Genomic DNA, 16807 nt, shown 5'->3' on the forward strand with positions numbered 1-16807 from the left:
GATTTTTAAAAAAAGAAATTTTTTCTTACTTTTTGTGGGGATAGTTACATTGACAATGTGAACCTTCATCTATGAAAAGGAGATACATAGAATCGAGTTAACATTTCTTATATACTAGTGAATTGGAATTAGAATTTTGTTGTGGTAGACACACTACACTTTTAGTACAATGTTTATATGACGATGAAATGAATAAAATATATCTTTTATAACCAAATTGGTATTTAGTTTAGTACTCTTTCATTAGCATTATTTAGCATATTTACTTGTTATACTTATGAAAAAACATCCGAGAAGTCACGTGATGAGTTTTTTTTTTCTTTTTTACTCTGCTAAATTTATTTAAACACAGATTTGTGTTCCCTGAATAAAGTTTGAGAAATTTACGATTTAAAAAGGAAATCGGATTTATTTGATTTAAATAGGACTTTTTTCATTTCACTCAGATTTTTTAGTTTCTTTTATAAATTACCAGCCATTAACAGTATTTAATGTTATGTAAAAACGATAATTTAGCAAAAAAACTAAACCAACTGAAATTGAACAAATTTTCTAATTAAAATGATTCAAAACTTCTAATTTAATCATTACAAACTTAGCAATGAATAAATAAAATCCCTCTTGCTTTTTTTTCAGCTAACCTTCCTAATTTTTTTAAGATAGTGAGGTAATTTGATATTAGATGTCCAATGAAGAGCAAATTAAATTAAATCAAAATACATTGAAGTTAAATAATTATTAAATTACTTCACATTTAATTATAAATTTTTTTATAAAATCAATAATTATTATTTTTTTTTAAAAACGAGTCACACTCCAAAGAACATATTTGTAAAAAGACTTTCGAATCAATGATATATTTAAAAAAAATGTATTGCTTTAAATCAATGATTTTTTTAAAAAAAAATCGCAGTTGAATTAAATAAAGTATTTTTTAAAAAAAAAAACAATCAAGTGATTTAAATCACGCAACCCTGTCCCTAACTGCTAAAATCCTTTCTTAAAGGTGTTATTTGAGTTGTAATCAGACTTGAGTAGATACTTTGTAGTTATATGGGGAGCGCCTCTTCATAAAAAGAAAGTCATGTAGTTTTTTTGCTTTTTATGTTACAATACAAAACAGTTACGAATAATTTTCTGACCTAACTATGTCACTATAGTAAAAAAAAATGTTCTAATTATTTAATAGCAGACAAATATCTTGAAACTATTTCTCTTATTGCTCAAGGAAGTCATTTTGACTGTTTTTTAATTGCAATTAGAAAAACAATGATGTATATAATGACACAATTTCTTAGAATTTTGTGATTTTTTTTTGAACAACATATAATTTTTTTTACTGTTAATATTTACTTATAACTTGTTTTGTTACTATAAATAATAAGAAAAATATAAAAACTTAATTTTAAACAAATTTATGTGCACATTAGTTATTCTTTCACAATCCAGTCGTATTGACTGCTTTTGGGCAATATACGTATATACTAAGTTTCAGTTTCTCTAGTGTTAAGAAAAGAATAAACGTCATAATTTTCTTAACTATTCACGTAAGTGCATTAGACTTGAATGTGACTTTAGAAAGATTTTTTTTCATAACTAATCACCAATAATTTTTTTTTTATTCATAAGTCTGCAGAATTGAATTGAATCTGAAAACTCGTTAAACTGAAGAAAACATAGATTTAAGAATAAAAAGAATTACAACATTAAGATGCATTAAGATGGATGGTACTTTCAGATTTGCAGAGAAAATTGAACCATATACTTCTAATCTTCGTATCAGTTAGCATAAGAGCATATCACCTTCCAAAAGAAGCAAAAATTTTTAGTAGATATCAAGAACAAAGGAGGAAAGATACAACTAAGAATTTTAATCGCTATTCCCCCATTTCAGAGATTAAGTTGTCGTTATAGTTTATTTACGTCGCACTAGAGCTGAGCAATGGGCTATTAGCGACGGTCTGGGAAACATCCCTGAGGATGATCCGAAAACATGCCATCACTATTTTGATACTCTGCAGAGGGGATGGCTCCCCCACTTCGGTAGCCCGACGACCTGCACGCGAAGTCGAGCACTTTACGGTAGAACAGTTTATCGAGGACCCATACCGAACACCCTCGGTCCCTACGCAGATGTATCCAAGTCGTCACCCACCCACAAACTGATCGCAGACAGTGATGCTTGACTTCGGTGATCTTTTGGGAATCGTGTCTTAACGATCAGTCCGGGACGCGAGTAGAAGACGCAGATGACGCTACACCTGCCCAGTGATCATGGTTTTGGTCCTCTCGTCTATAGTGTGGTGATAAAAAATGAGCACAAGTATTGTATTTCGATTACGCTTTTGGATGAATTCCAAACAGCCTCTAACAGTACGACGTTAACGACCAAACCAAAAGATCGCGATTTTAATCAATGCATTAAAATAGGCTTTGATTTTGTATTCGTTTATTGGTACACATACTTGCAGGGCTTCTGTGCTCAATCGCATATTTGTCACGTAGAAAGACAGATATTACGAAAAGATACATCAAGGATTACTGAGAGATTCGAACCCGCTACCTTCACTCTACACAGTGCTTAGAGGATGAAACAGCTCGGCCAGGATTTCACCATAGATGTTGATGAAGATAGGTCGGTAAGTACTTTATTCATGTCGAACTAGAACTGCACACGATGGTCTGGGAAACGTCCCGGAGGATGACCCAAAGACATGCTATCACATCTGTAAACCGATTCCTCGAATTTAAACATAGATCTGAAGGGGAAAGAAATTTTCTACCGATCCCTGTACCCATGGTACTGCTCAGCTACAGAAGACAAGACTTTCGACTTCACAAAGTTTACGAAACCGTATGTTACATGTACTCAATGGGTCTCAGCGGAGTCGAAATTCGAACCACTGCCCCTCCATACCGGTGTCCGATTCTCTCACTACACATCATTGAGGAAGACAGAAAGAAGCTGATAAATGCTCATAACATATAGAAGCTGAGAGGTTTCCCTGGTTTCATGTTCTCGTCTGCAGCTTGAAGGAAACGGGTTCGCACCCTGCTTCAATCCAAGACGCATCTTTGTGATGTCCTTTCCTGATTCATTCTATTTGTTATTCAAACTGACAATAGCTTTTAAGCCGGCGAGGTGGCCGAGCGGTTAGCGTGCCTGACTGCAAAGTCAATGGCTGCGGGTTCGAATCCTGATCTGGGCCTGGATGTTTCTCAGTGTTGTCATCTGTTGTGTGTGATGTGTGAATGTGGTCCACCCTATGAACGGGTATCTGAGGCAGTGTGGCGTGGGTAATGTAGCTCACCTCCATGACTTATGTTCACAGATGCCCACTGGGGTAACATTAAACAGCACTTCTGGCATCTTCCCTGATGAAGAACGTAAAGGTTCAGAACCTGCCATTAGAAGAAAAAAAGAAAACAACAGCTTTTAAGCCGTACTTGATAATGAACACACAAGCCTCCATAGGTATGTGCTTCAATAACAAAATTAAATAAACAACTGTTAAAATTTAGATGAGATGGGCCCCTCCCTCACAAACAGTATATTTCAATAAACGCTGTGCGAAACGTGGAGGTAGCGGGCCCGAATATTGTGCTATCTGTCTTCTACTTGACAAAGGTTTATAATCCTTAATATGAGCACACAAGTCTGCTAATGTATTTTGACCCAACAAACAAACAATCCGTTAAGATTTGTGGCGTAAAGCTTGTTGCAACAATGACGAATATTCTAGAATTGTAAGTAATTATTTTTCACTCTTATTTAAAGATTTGTATGCATGTATGTTACCTTTACTGACAATTTCAACTCTGTGTTTATATATCAGATAAAAATTACAATTATGAGATTATTTGATGATTACACTATTATGATTATATGGAAAATTTGTCTATTCAACAACAGTATCATTCTAAAAAAAGCTTTGTGTAAATTATCTTTGGAATTTAAAATTATTTTTTATGTCCTTTAAAATATGTTGTTCGATAATAAATGTTTTTATTACGTTAGATGTCTTCAAATGGAAATCATGCTCGTTACTCCAAGTTTTATTTTTTTACCATAGTTAATTAAATTTTAAATTTCTGAAAAATATTAAAATTAACAATATTCAGAGCAATTCAATTCCAAACAATATTCAGAGTTTAGAAATAAATGTGAGAATTATGGAAAAAAAATGATAAAAATTTAATACTGTAAACCTAAAACAAACAAGTATACAAATATAAAATAAATTCGATTATTATATAAAATAAATAATGACGCATGTTTGTATTTCTGAAATGTTTGAATTAAAAGAAAACAAACTTTTATGAAATATCTAATATTTCCCTGATGATCAAATGCTTAAAATGTTCAAATTTTAATCTACAAGTTGATTAAATTCCATCTCCGTTCAACCTAAATAAATTACAGTTGTATTAAGAACTATGTACAAGTTTGCTATAAAATTGCGATTTATTTACGAAATTCGTATGAAATATTAGGAAGAATAATTTTTTGAAGATTCAATAAAACTTCAAGCTTAGATTCGAGCTAACGTAATTATTAATTTTTAACGTAGCGTAATTTATTAATTTTTAACGTAATTTATATTTTTTTAAAAATATTTATACCTCGTGCAGGGGTTAGGGAACTGGCCTTGCAGCAGAAGGGTTTTGGGTTCGAATCTCGGACTAGGCATGGATGTTCTTTCATCTATCTACTTTCTTCTATCTGTCCTGACTGTGAGAGCAGCGTTGGCCCATTTAATAGGGTGTCCCTGAAATAGGCATCAACAAGTTCGGTCCTAATTCGCCTGAATTGACGAATGTCAACCCTGGTGAGTATTAGAAAAAAAATATTTCTCTTTTTATCAAAAATAATTGCACTTATCGGTAATTTGGGACCCAGTTTCCAGTTCAACGACATTGGTTCTTATATCCGACAAGTTCCGAATTTTAATTATTGTGATGTACAAATTAAAAATTTAGTTATTCAACAATATTTTGGGATATATTGTTACATTTTAACTAATTCATATCATTCAATTCCTACTATTAGTTCATACTCTCTCTTATTCAAATATGCAATCGTTATTAAAAATTTTCAAATATTCACTCAAGTCCAAATACATTTTTTAAACTTCAAAGTGGATGACACTGGATGTTAATACTGTTTTTTTTTTCAAATATTAATTCATTCATTAAATTTTTTAAATTAATTTTAGCTTTACATGGGGGGAAAAATTATAATTATTTAATAAAAAATAACTAAAATAAAAGTTTTCTTTGTTCACCTAAGTAGGAATTGAATTTTAAAATTTTTTTATATTGTTTTTAAATATATCTTTAATATATTTTTAAATTGATCCATATTTTCTTTATTCAAATGAAATTTATCAGCACTCTCAATATCTTATTCAATAATAATATAGTTATGCATAATATTCGTGATATTATCTTTTTGATATGTTGCTTTAACTACTGAGTGCGATATTATCAAATTTGATAATTGTAGGTGTCAATTTATAATTGTTGTTCTTTTATGCGTATTTTATCATTAATGATTGCAGTAGTGTCGTATTTCGTACACTTAGGGGTATTATCCTGTGCATACCAGAACCCAGCGCGTTCTTATGTGCTGTCTTCATTGTCTCTGTAACAGAGAAGTATTTTAAAAAATTCATAAATCCGTGTCATTTTGCTGTTTTGCATAGCCGTATACATTCTAACGTTGTTTGCTGACACTTGCTATTTTGCTCGCTCAGCTAAACTCTCAAGTCTCATTCATCTTTGTTTCTTTAAAAGTCAATATTAACAAAAAACATTTTATTAAATAATTCGAAATATTTCTCCTGTATAAAACTATGTATTTGACGTATTAATATTTAATGTTCATGTTGCTAATTAGAGTCCGTATATTATACATATTATGGGCACTGCTAATTTGCAATTTTGTTTCGTTAAGAATGTTTTCGTATATTTTACAAAATTTTACTAAAGGAAATTTACAAATTTTAATTACGATAAGAAAATCTTTGTACATTAATAATATTATTGATGAAACAAATTTAGCATTCAAAGTTTACGAAGAAAACTTACGTATGTATTTTACGTACTAATATTTAATGTTCATTTTGCTAATTAGAATCCCTATATTATACATGTTATGGACACTGCTAATTTGCAATTCTGTTTCGTTAAGAATGCTTTCGTATATTTTACAAAATTTAACGAAAGACAATTTTTCATTTTAATTAAAAATAAGAAAACCTTTGTATATTAAACGTATTGACAAAGTAAGTGTGTCATTTATATTTTGGTTAAAACGCTTTTAGATATTTTATACAATATTCATAAAATTATATTTCCGTTCAGAGTTCGTAATAATGCATTTGTATATTTTACGACAAAGCAAGTTTACCTTTAAATTATAATTTTTGTAAATTTCGCTCAGTACTTTTGACGGCGATTTTATCACTTAAATTTTGGTAAGACGATTGTCTTATGTTGTACTTAGTATTGACAAATCGAATTTAGTATCTCATTTTAGTAAGATTTTATCTTGTATATTCAAGGGAATATTTACACCATTTGCCCAAATTCAATTTTGAAATGAATATTGCTTTCGGATATTTTACGTATTTTTCGCGTACAGAAGTTACCATTTAGATTTGAAAAATATGCTTTTAAATAGAGTCGGATTTTTATTTAACGAACTTTCATTTAGCAAATTTCTCTATTTTCCGATTTTTTTTCGAGGAACCAAATACATTTTGGAAATTTCTTCGTAAAATAACTTGCAAATAGCAAAGTGAATTTTCTATTGAACGAAATCCCCCCCCAAGCTCTTGGGCTCATTCTCGGGCGAATTCTAACCCCCCCCCCAAACAATTCGTTTTATTTAGTGTAAAAATTCCCCCCCCCCCCCAAGCTTTTAGTGGGCTCATCGTGCGCCCACCTCCCCCCCTGGTGGGGGCCCCTGTTCGGAAATATTTGGAACTTGTTAACGCATTTTATGCAAGAAATGATCTTGAATTGATTTTCGCGTCCCACTTATTGAGAAAAGCAGTGAAATCCTTTTTTGTATTTCAAACGAAAAACTCAGACAAAATTTTATCTGTAGCAATTAAACTTAAGAACGCATGTCGTATGTTTCAAATTACTTTTATAATAAATGTAGCTACAATTTTATACATAAAATAAGCTTTTTTTTAGTTGAAAATTTATGTGACATGGTAGTGTAACACTGGATAATGTTTTGCTCTATTCTTGTTTCCCATGCAGATTTCTTTTACGGTTAAGATTTATGAAATAAATAGTAGATACTAGTTTACAAGATAAAGGTATATCAATTGCTATTTTAATTATGTCTAGTGTTCATGAATTTAAAAGCTGTTTTGTTTTGTTTAAGCATTTCAAAAGGTGATTTTCTATTTAACCAATTTTCAATATGACGTACTTATTATCGGGATTTAGCGACGTCATTTAATAGAGGTCCGACTGAAGCTTACTTTTTATTGACGAAGTCAAATTTACCATTTATATTTCCATTAGAAATTAATTTTGAGTCTCTATTCTTTAGTAAAAATATTACAAAAGATGAAAAAATATGTTGGTAATTAGAAACCCAATTAAATAGAACAAAATTTAAATTTAATTTATAAACAAACCTAATGCTTGGAAGAGATTTTTTTTTTACTTTATTAAATAATTCATAATTTTCTATCTTGCTTGAATCTAATGCTTGAGATAACAGGCAAAATTAATTATTTCAAAATAAATTTAATGATTATTCTCTCAAAACGAAACTCAAGTCTTAAGTAAGCTAGTATGCAGGGAAGTTTTCGAACTTAATTATTTGAACAATTAATTATTTTCGGGAAAATTGCTCTTTCCTTATCTTTGATATCAAATGAATAGATGCATTACGGAACGCCACCTACGATTTTTCTCAAATGAGAGTCGATTTTTTCCCCTTTTTTTCACGATCTGATAAAGCTAGGAGGGTTTATTATAATAATTTATTGCGCTCTATGCCTAAAAAGCAATGATTTAAATAATGAATATAATTAAAAATTAGATAGCTTCATTTTTTAAGTCATTTTCAGAATTCATATATTTTCTATTCTTTAATTAAGCTCTAATGAATTACAATGATTCCTAAAAAAAGCGTTTTATTGTTTTTTTAAACTTATTTTTGCATAAATCACAATCATAGAGAATTTCTTTGTGTTTAAACACATTTCTCTTCACGTCGTAAAAAAAATATTTTCTGTTTTGCATTAGTAACAAAGGTTAGAAATATCAAACGTGTGAGCTGTTATAAGCAAGAAAGCTTAAGCTTGCATGTATAAAAATTTCGTGATCACAAATTCTTTTCTCGTGTACACAACGAAAAGCTGAAACAAATTGAGCTGTAAGTTGGGAAGATTTGGAAGGTTAAAAGCGAATAGTTCATATCTACAAACGAAGTGTTCTATTTTATGCCATAATTATACTTATGTAGAATCAAAAATAATAATTCTTTCCGTTGTTATTCATTGAAAGTTGAGTACTAGTCGTTCTGTTACGCTTTTGTAGAAAAATAAAAATAGCATATTCGAAGAGCAGAAGAAAGTATTTATGACAGCTGTGAAAGACGAATTGTTGAAAAAAAATGCGTAGGAGACGTGCCGTTATTTTAACTGTTCATGTTGAAGAAATAGGCATCGATTCCATGCTCGTATTATGTAGTCTTTATGATGTTTACTTATGGGATAAATTTTAATTTTTTAATGGGAAATTATTTTTAAAGAAATTTAATATTTGATGTAAATTCACTCCTGAGATCATTAATTTTATTTATTTAAAAAAAACTTGTACAATGTAATTTTTTTATGTTACTCTCAAACAAAGAATATTTCTTGACGGCAATGAACTGGTTTCTGACGTTTCCTTGATGTTCTTAGATTGAGAATGGGGTTGTGGGGAGAGAAATTATAGACAATGTCAACCTTCTTCTATGAAAAGGTACCCCAACATAGAATCGAGTTAACATGTCTTATATACTAGTGAATTGGAATCGTATTTTTATAGTGGTAGATACACTACTGTACTCCACCACCAGAAATATAGCTGTGATAGAATTTGATTAACAGATACCACTAGATCACTAACTGATCCATTGCTGCTTTTTGAGAAGCCGGGAGAGCTGTATTAAGATCTTCTGGAGTGCTGATAGTGAGAGCTGTATCAAGTTCACGGTCGTGGTCGCTCCTATGTTGCCATTAGCAGTCGAATGTATACAGCCCGACGTTGTGTGTGATCGAGACTGAGTAGCAGCGTGAGAAAGTGGACAATGTCTCAGTCACAAGTAGCAAGTCAACTGTTCAATGTGGACCATCCATATTAATAGGAGTGTTCAAATTGAAGTAGTGGAAGTTTCTGTTAAGGTAGGCGTGTTCACATCACCTTCGAAGGTCACCCATGGGGGGAGAGTAAATATCGACAATGTCAACCTTCATCCATGTAAAGGAACCCCAACGTAAAATCGAGTAAACAGGTCTTATACACTAGTGAATTGAATTTTTGTAATGCCAAACACACTACAGGGTATAATATTTATTATTTACTAAGTATTGTGTACAATGACAAATATTCTTTAAACAAAACTATTAAATAGGAGAATCAAGCTTTTTTTCCCCATTTTTTCTCTTCTTTTAAAAAAAAAAAATATTACCAACTTTGACGACAAAAGAAAAATAATAGTTTTCGTCTGCTATGTGATTTATGCAATCTAATTTGTTTCCTTATTGTAGCACAAATTTTCATTCTTATAAAAAGTTCAGATGCGTTTTTGAAATCAACTGTTTGCTTTTCTCACAAATAGTAATCCTAGTACTAATTTAACTTTTTTTTCTGAATTGTTTTGTTACTCCACGAAATCTCAGTATCTTCAAACACTCTCAGGTATTTGAGTCTTGTCAGACATTTGTCACACTCTCAATATATATGTTCCAATTCACAGAGCTTTAGAACGTTTTCTGTTGAACTAAACGAGATGAAACTTTAAATACGGAAATACAAATCATGCTCTTGCCGTTCATTTAAAAAAAAAAACCTAGTACAAACATCTGTCGATAGGTGGCAATGCAACACACTTGATATTCATTCAATAAAACCGCTCCACCAAATCCTAATTTGTGATTAGTTTCACATTGTTGAACATGAAGGTAAAAATTGATATTTAATCCTTCTTTTCGCATTGTTTAAAATTTATGAATCCATACCAAATATGTTTGTGTTGATCGCAGTACTATATTTCGGTAGATTTTTGCATTACTTTTTTATAATACAGTCAAACCCTGCTATTGTGAACCTTCAAAGGACTGAAATTTCAGGTCACTATAACCGAGACTTCACTGTAACCGTTCCACAAACAATTTTAACTAATGGCTCCGATCTCCCCCCTTTTATTACGCATTATTTAAATAAATGACCCATAAAATGAAATACAAAAATGACTGAAAAATAAAACGTGGTATCAAATAATGTATTAACTTTTGTTTTTCATGACTCTTCGTCTTGCATAAAAATTTTTTTTTTAAATCTTAAGCCGATGAGCAATCCTTAACATCAGATATGGAAAACACTTCCCAACTCTCCGATAATTTTTCCTGAATTTATATTATTCCGCTTTTTAAACCTGTCTAATCAACCATTCGAGCACATAAGAGGTAGTCTCACCCAATCGCTTAGCAAATTCATCGACTTTGACTTGAAGCATTTGTCCAGATACTGGAAGATGGCGGCATCCTTGAATGCTGAACCCATTCAATAATGAAGCAAACAAAAAAAAAATGCTTGTTGCTACATTCCATGCAACAAATGGTTTTAGAAGTGGGTATTTGTATTTATTTTGAATTAGAAATTTCAAAATTATAGTAAAAAAATGAAGAAAATAAATCAGTCGAAGTCGGAAGAAAGTTTCGAATATCCAACTTCCTCTCTTTTTTTTTGGTTCATTATATCTACAAAGAATAATATTATTCGTGTGTAGCAAGGCACGGGAGCGAACATTTCTTTCACTCTATCCGGGAATTCACTATAAACAGTGTTCACTATAGCGGGGTTTGACTGCAGTTGTCTACTGCATCATTTAATTTCTTTGTAGTTTAATAGTTCGCTTTCTACAGCTACGCGAAGGGGAAAAATTATTTCTTGTTGAGTCAGTACTTCTCACTATGGAAAGTTATAGTTTTTAAAGGTAGATCGTAAACAACTTATGAAGCAATAAATAGCTATCGATACCTTTTATACAAAAAATCTATGACTCTCCTTGAAATGGATATCGATATAGATATCTCCGCTCCGTTTCGATTTTTCCTTCGAGAGTTATTTTAAAGGCACGTTAAAATGATATAAAATTTTCAGCCGCTTGCAGAATACACAAAATATGAATGGATCGACAAAAGCCATAAAACCCAAAAATCAGCTTCTGTGAAAATAAATTTCGAGAATACTTTCGTGAAGAATGGAAGTTTTGAAGAGGTATGAAGAATCTTTTTAGTAGTTGTTTGAAGAAATCCCCGTGAATGGATACCACCTTTACATATTTCGTCAACTACTTTTTTGATTTATCTCCTTTTTTTTTTCTTTCTCACGACTAGAGCGAAGCGAATCCTTCTTGAAGTTGCTGCGTAAATAGTCATAAAGAAATAGCCGCTAATTACTTATAACGTCTCCTCCAGTTATTCTTTTTTAAAATTTATTTTATTCATTTATTTATTTATTTATTACCCATTGACAAAATGTGTCTTGGTTTGGATTCGATGGCGTCCACACACTTTTCAAATAAGAGTAATAGTAAACAGTGCGCATGCGTCGTCATTGCATGCGTTGCTGTGGCGACCGCTGCTGTTTTTCTTTTTATTTTCACTAGCAGGCATTTTTAATGTATAAGCATAATAATATTTCAAAGTATTTTTACATTTTTTTTATTATGAACGTATAATGACTGGCTCGACGGTGATTTCAATATAAATATGAATGCTGAAAAGGGAAACGTATTTTGAAACACGTACAGAGGCAGGATGCAGGATACAGTTTTGCCAGATTGGGCTACAAATAGCGGATTGGGCTACTTTTAAAAGTACCCGCTACTCAAAATCGAATTTTGGCTACCCGCTACTTTTTGGGCTACTCATTATTTTTCAAACGCTACAAATCTTAAAAATGCGCTACTTTCTTACAGAATTTAATGCTACTTTTCTAACAGAAATATTTTTTAAATTTTTTTTCCTTTCCTGTTATAATATTATTCTGAAAAGTCTGCAGTTTCTTTATCTTTTTTAAAAAATAATTTTTTTTTCTTCTTGAAAACGCATCAGCTTTAGTTTAAAATTCTTGATTTGTTTTGCTGCGCAGAGTCTAGAATCTCTCCATATGAATCGCAATATGGCTTGTGAAATCGCAATGTGGAAAAATGCACTCCGAGTATGATGGGAAAGAAAGCTTTAACTCCAACCATTATTAATCGTTTATCTTCTGGAAAAAAAAATCATGTGACCTTTAATCTGAGTTAAAACGAAATATTGAATTTGACGAAATTTTTAACGCAATGCATTGAAATTTAACTTTTTTAATTTAGTAGAAATATATATATGTATTTACAACGTAGTTTTTTGGGCTACAAAATGTTCGAATCCGCTACTTTTGGAGCTCCCATTCGCTACTTTTTAATCTTAAGTTCTGGCAAACAGTGGCAGGATATGAAAATCAATCCGACGACAAACATCAACGGAGACAGTTTTTTTTTCTTTGCAACGCCTAATTTGAAATGGTGTGGTGTTTAAAGGAGTCCATCCAGAAAGAAAAAGCATTTGACCAACAAATAGCATTTGACCAGCAATAGTAATAAGGCGATCACAACCTTTTTTGTTGATTTAGTTTTTTTTTGTTTTTTTTTTTTTTCAATTTTTTTCTTCTAATGACTGGAGCTGGGTGAATTTCAGTTGCTGTTGACGAAACCGACTTAAAACGATATCTCTTTTAAACAATTCATTGTGAGGTTTTTATTTATTTATTGAAATTTGGCTGATGCTAGGTGAATTTTTTGAGCAGCTGTTTAGTGATACCTCATTAAGTGATCTATCTCTTGATCCATCCCAGTATCGATCATATCTATAATTTTTATTTGTATTGTACTACTCTCCATTTTAAAAGAACCGAAAATATAAAACCATCGGGATTGAAAAAAAAAGATATCATAATTCAGAGAAAATATGTTTATGTGTTTGAATCCGTAACTTAATGTATCGTTTCAATTATTGGAGTGCTCCAAAACTAATAAGTTTAGATCTCCAGTTTTTTATTCTTTCGTTTTTAAATCGATGATAAAACTAATTTATCGTTTTTGGTATTATCTTTTCTGTTTGCAGACATTTTTTCCCCCACTATTTGTCACAAAATTTAATTCTTTGTAAATAATGAAGGGGTAAAAATAAGTTTTCTTTCAATTCCTATTTTTGCATAACAAGCAAAATTGTTCTCTGAATATTTTTAATATTTGCATTCAAATTAATGAATAATTTTAATAACTCATAAATTGGAAACAATTATAAATCGTCGTTAATTCTTTTTCTCTGGTGGAAAAAAATAAAATTATTCGTATAAAAGGTGCCTCTTTAAAATGGAATGATAGGAAAAATTTAATCAAACATTCTCTTTTCTTCTTAATGGAGGGCCATTTTTAAAAGACAGAACAAATGTTTGATAAATGTTCTACTTAAGGGTGGTATAAATCGTTTTCTGTTCCGCTTGGCTAAACCTGTTCCTTTCACTTTTGTTCCATAAATCAAACATAAAAGAGAATTTTAATCTTATATAGTTATTCAACAGACAAACAAATCATTTATTTTCTTATTCATTTCATAAATTATTTCTTAGTTTTCTTTAAATGTTCTGAGTAACTGATACAGTTAACATGAATACTGCGAGAATAGGTTTCTTTTTTTTTTACAAGTGCTATTTCTTTTATTCTAAGGTCCCTTCATTTTTCACCTTTTTTGAACGGTGAAAAATCAGAAGTTCGTCGAATCACAAATTTGTTTAGCACAAATAAAAAAAAGAAATCGAAAATCAAAAATACAAGATGGAGAAGGGGAAGGCATCGTAACTATCGTCTCAAATTAGGTCTCATTCAATCTAATAAGAAAAAAAAGTACAACGTTGGTTATTTCTGGAAAAGAGGAAATTTAAATTTTCATCTCATCTCACCCCCCCCCCCTAAAAGAAAAGGGGGAGCATATAAAGCAGAACAGGAAAATTTTCAAGCGTATGAAATAACATATCATTAATAAAAAAAAAAACTTTAGATATTAATTTTTCTGAACATCCTTTTTTGCTATTATTATTAAACTACATAGAACTTTAAAAATAATATGCTTATTAATTTCCAATAATGTGGAAAATAATAAAAACTTGTTGATAAAAATAAGTTGGTAATTAGTTTTGGTAATAACTCGAGTATGGGAATATTTTTAATTACCTTACATACTTCATGCCAATTATAATCGTTTTTATTTATTCTAGTTTTATATGCATGAAAGTTTTCTTAGCGTCGCTGTATACAATAGCGTAATATTATTTTTATTTAGAGCTTTAATTATTCAAATGGATTACAATGTAAAATGTTTAAGCTCCCTTTGATGTTTAAATTTAAGTCTTAACTTATAAGCTGTTGCTTTTTATATCTTGAAATTTAAAATATATATATATTGATTTTTTAATATTTATACATGTGAGCCTATGCAAGAAATGTTTTGAGAATAAATTGCGTTTTTAAAAATGCAAAAAACTGTAAAGCGCAATAATTTTGATTAAAATAACAAAATATTTTCTCGAAGCTTCAAAATAATTACTTATAAGATATACTTTTCAAAGATGTTTCAAAAACAAATTTTTTTTTCCTAATTAGAAGCTGACTTTGAGCTGTGTATCAATATTAATTTCTTTCTTTTTCCAGTGCAATAGTCAGCAAATATTATTTTTAAAAAAATTTTGCAGATAGCGTAGAAATTTGTTGTACCGTAATTAGTTGTCACAACTTTTATTTTCACGAGATTCAAACCTTTCAGGGAAAGAAAACGCGTTTTAAAGCTTCTCGAAATTTCTTTTGGCGCCCATTAACTTTTGGCGAGTAATGGCAGAAGACCATTAATCTTCGAAATGCATGTTAAGAACTTTATAACGTTTCTTGACAATTTGTTTCCACCTTTTGTTTCTGTTGCCACAAAATTAATTGCTGAAACGAGACGCACTTAAGTTAAATTTTAAATGTACATTTAAAAAGAAATTTAGAAAAACGTGCAATTACTGCGGCAATTTACTTACCTTAGATGCATTTTTAAAGTTATAAATAGTTCAGTTTATGCTATGTCGTTGAAGAACAAAATAAAAAAAAACGAAATCAACCAAAAATATGGGATCGCCTAATTACGATCACAGGTTATCCATGGGTCAAATGCTTTTTCTTTCTGGATGGACTCCGTTAAACATTTCAAATCATGGGTTGCAAAAACTGTCTCCATTGATGTTTGTTGCTCGGATTGATCCCTGCCTATGTACGTGTATCAATACTTTTCCTCCTTCAGCATTCATATTTATACTGAAATCACCATCAAGGCAGTCATTATCCGTTCATAATAAAAATAATATAAAAAATACACTAAATTATTATGATGTAAACAGATTAAAAATGCCTGCTCGTAAAAATAAAAATAAAAACAGCAGCGGTCGCCGCAGCAACGCATGCAATGACGCCGCATGCGCACTGTTTACTATTACTCTTGAACACAGTTGAAAAGTGTGAGAACGCCATCAAATCCAAATCAAGACCCATTTTGCAAAAATGATAAAATATTGGTTGAGATTCAAGTTAGCAATTGTGTTATTCAGTTGCAAAACTGGAAATTTCCTCCAAATTTTGAAAATTCTTTATTTTTTAAGTTTTTAAAGTTATAAGCTAATTTTTCCATGAATGTAACATAAAAATAAATTCAATAAAATCCACCACTTATATTCATTAGAAAATCACGTTTTACTGCAAAATCAGCCAACTCAACATAATCGGCATCGATCACTTAGTTATTATTTGCGATTTAGCGCTTCGTCTATGACTGTATCAGAGATGCCAACTGCTCCGGACACGCCATATTAATTTAAAAAACGGGATACAACTACAAACTAAAATTTACAAATACTTGACTAATTTTGCTAACTTTTTAAACCGTGTGGCGTGATTTCATCGTAACAAAGTGCGAATTATATAAAACTTCGAATTACTTAGAAATAGTGGTAGATAAAAACCTAATAAATTAAATTTTTTTACACCGAGAATCACATATTAATAAACTACCACTCGAAAATATTTATGTGCTTTTTGGAGTAAGTTGGCTTTTTTTCTGCACACGCAAAATTTCTAATTAAGTTTTATTTTATTACAATCAAAAAATTTTTTTAAAGGTTTAGTCTTTTAATAAATTAAAATAAAATGATAATTCGTCTCAGAAAAGAAAAAAAAACAAGACGTAATCTGTACTATATAATTTAGTTACCCTATATACCAGGGGTTTCCAACTTACATGAGGCCGGGGGCCACAATTAAAAACACAAATCAAATGGCGGGCCGCAACTTTATCAAAATTTTATGTAGGACTGACTCTTTTTTTTGTTTGAAGAAACATTAAATATTACTGTCAGAGTTTTACAAAACAAAAGTATTGAATTACAAATTAAAATAAGAAGTAGATTTTTAAAAATATTTAATTGGTATTAA

The 16807-nt window shown here is 30.6% G+C and overlaps 1 long non-coding RNA gene across 1 annotated transcript in view; it reads left to right on the forward strand.

Moving 5' to 3' along the window:
- The first annotated feature begins 3237 nt into the window (after window positions 1–3237).
- The window catches only part of LOC122269572 (uncharacterized), a 63564-nt gene continuing 49994 nt past the window's right edge, over window positions 3238–16807 (forward strand). Inside the window, exon 1 of the long non-coding RNA XR_006225269.3 lies at window positions 3238–3747. This is a non-coding gene — a long non-coding RNA (uncharacterized LOC122269572). The remainder of the gene's footprint in view (window positions 3748–16807) is intronic.

Source organism: Parasteatoda tepidariorum, chromosome 4 (genome assembly GCF_982258835.1).
Source record: "Parasteatoda tepidariorum strain Cologne lab strain chromosome 4, Ptep-v5.0, whole genome shotgun sequence".
Classification (NCBI taxonomy): Eukaryota; Metazoa; Arthropoda; class Arachnida; order Araneae; family Theridiidae; genus Parasteatoda; species Parasteatoda tepidariorum.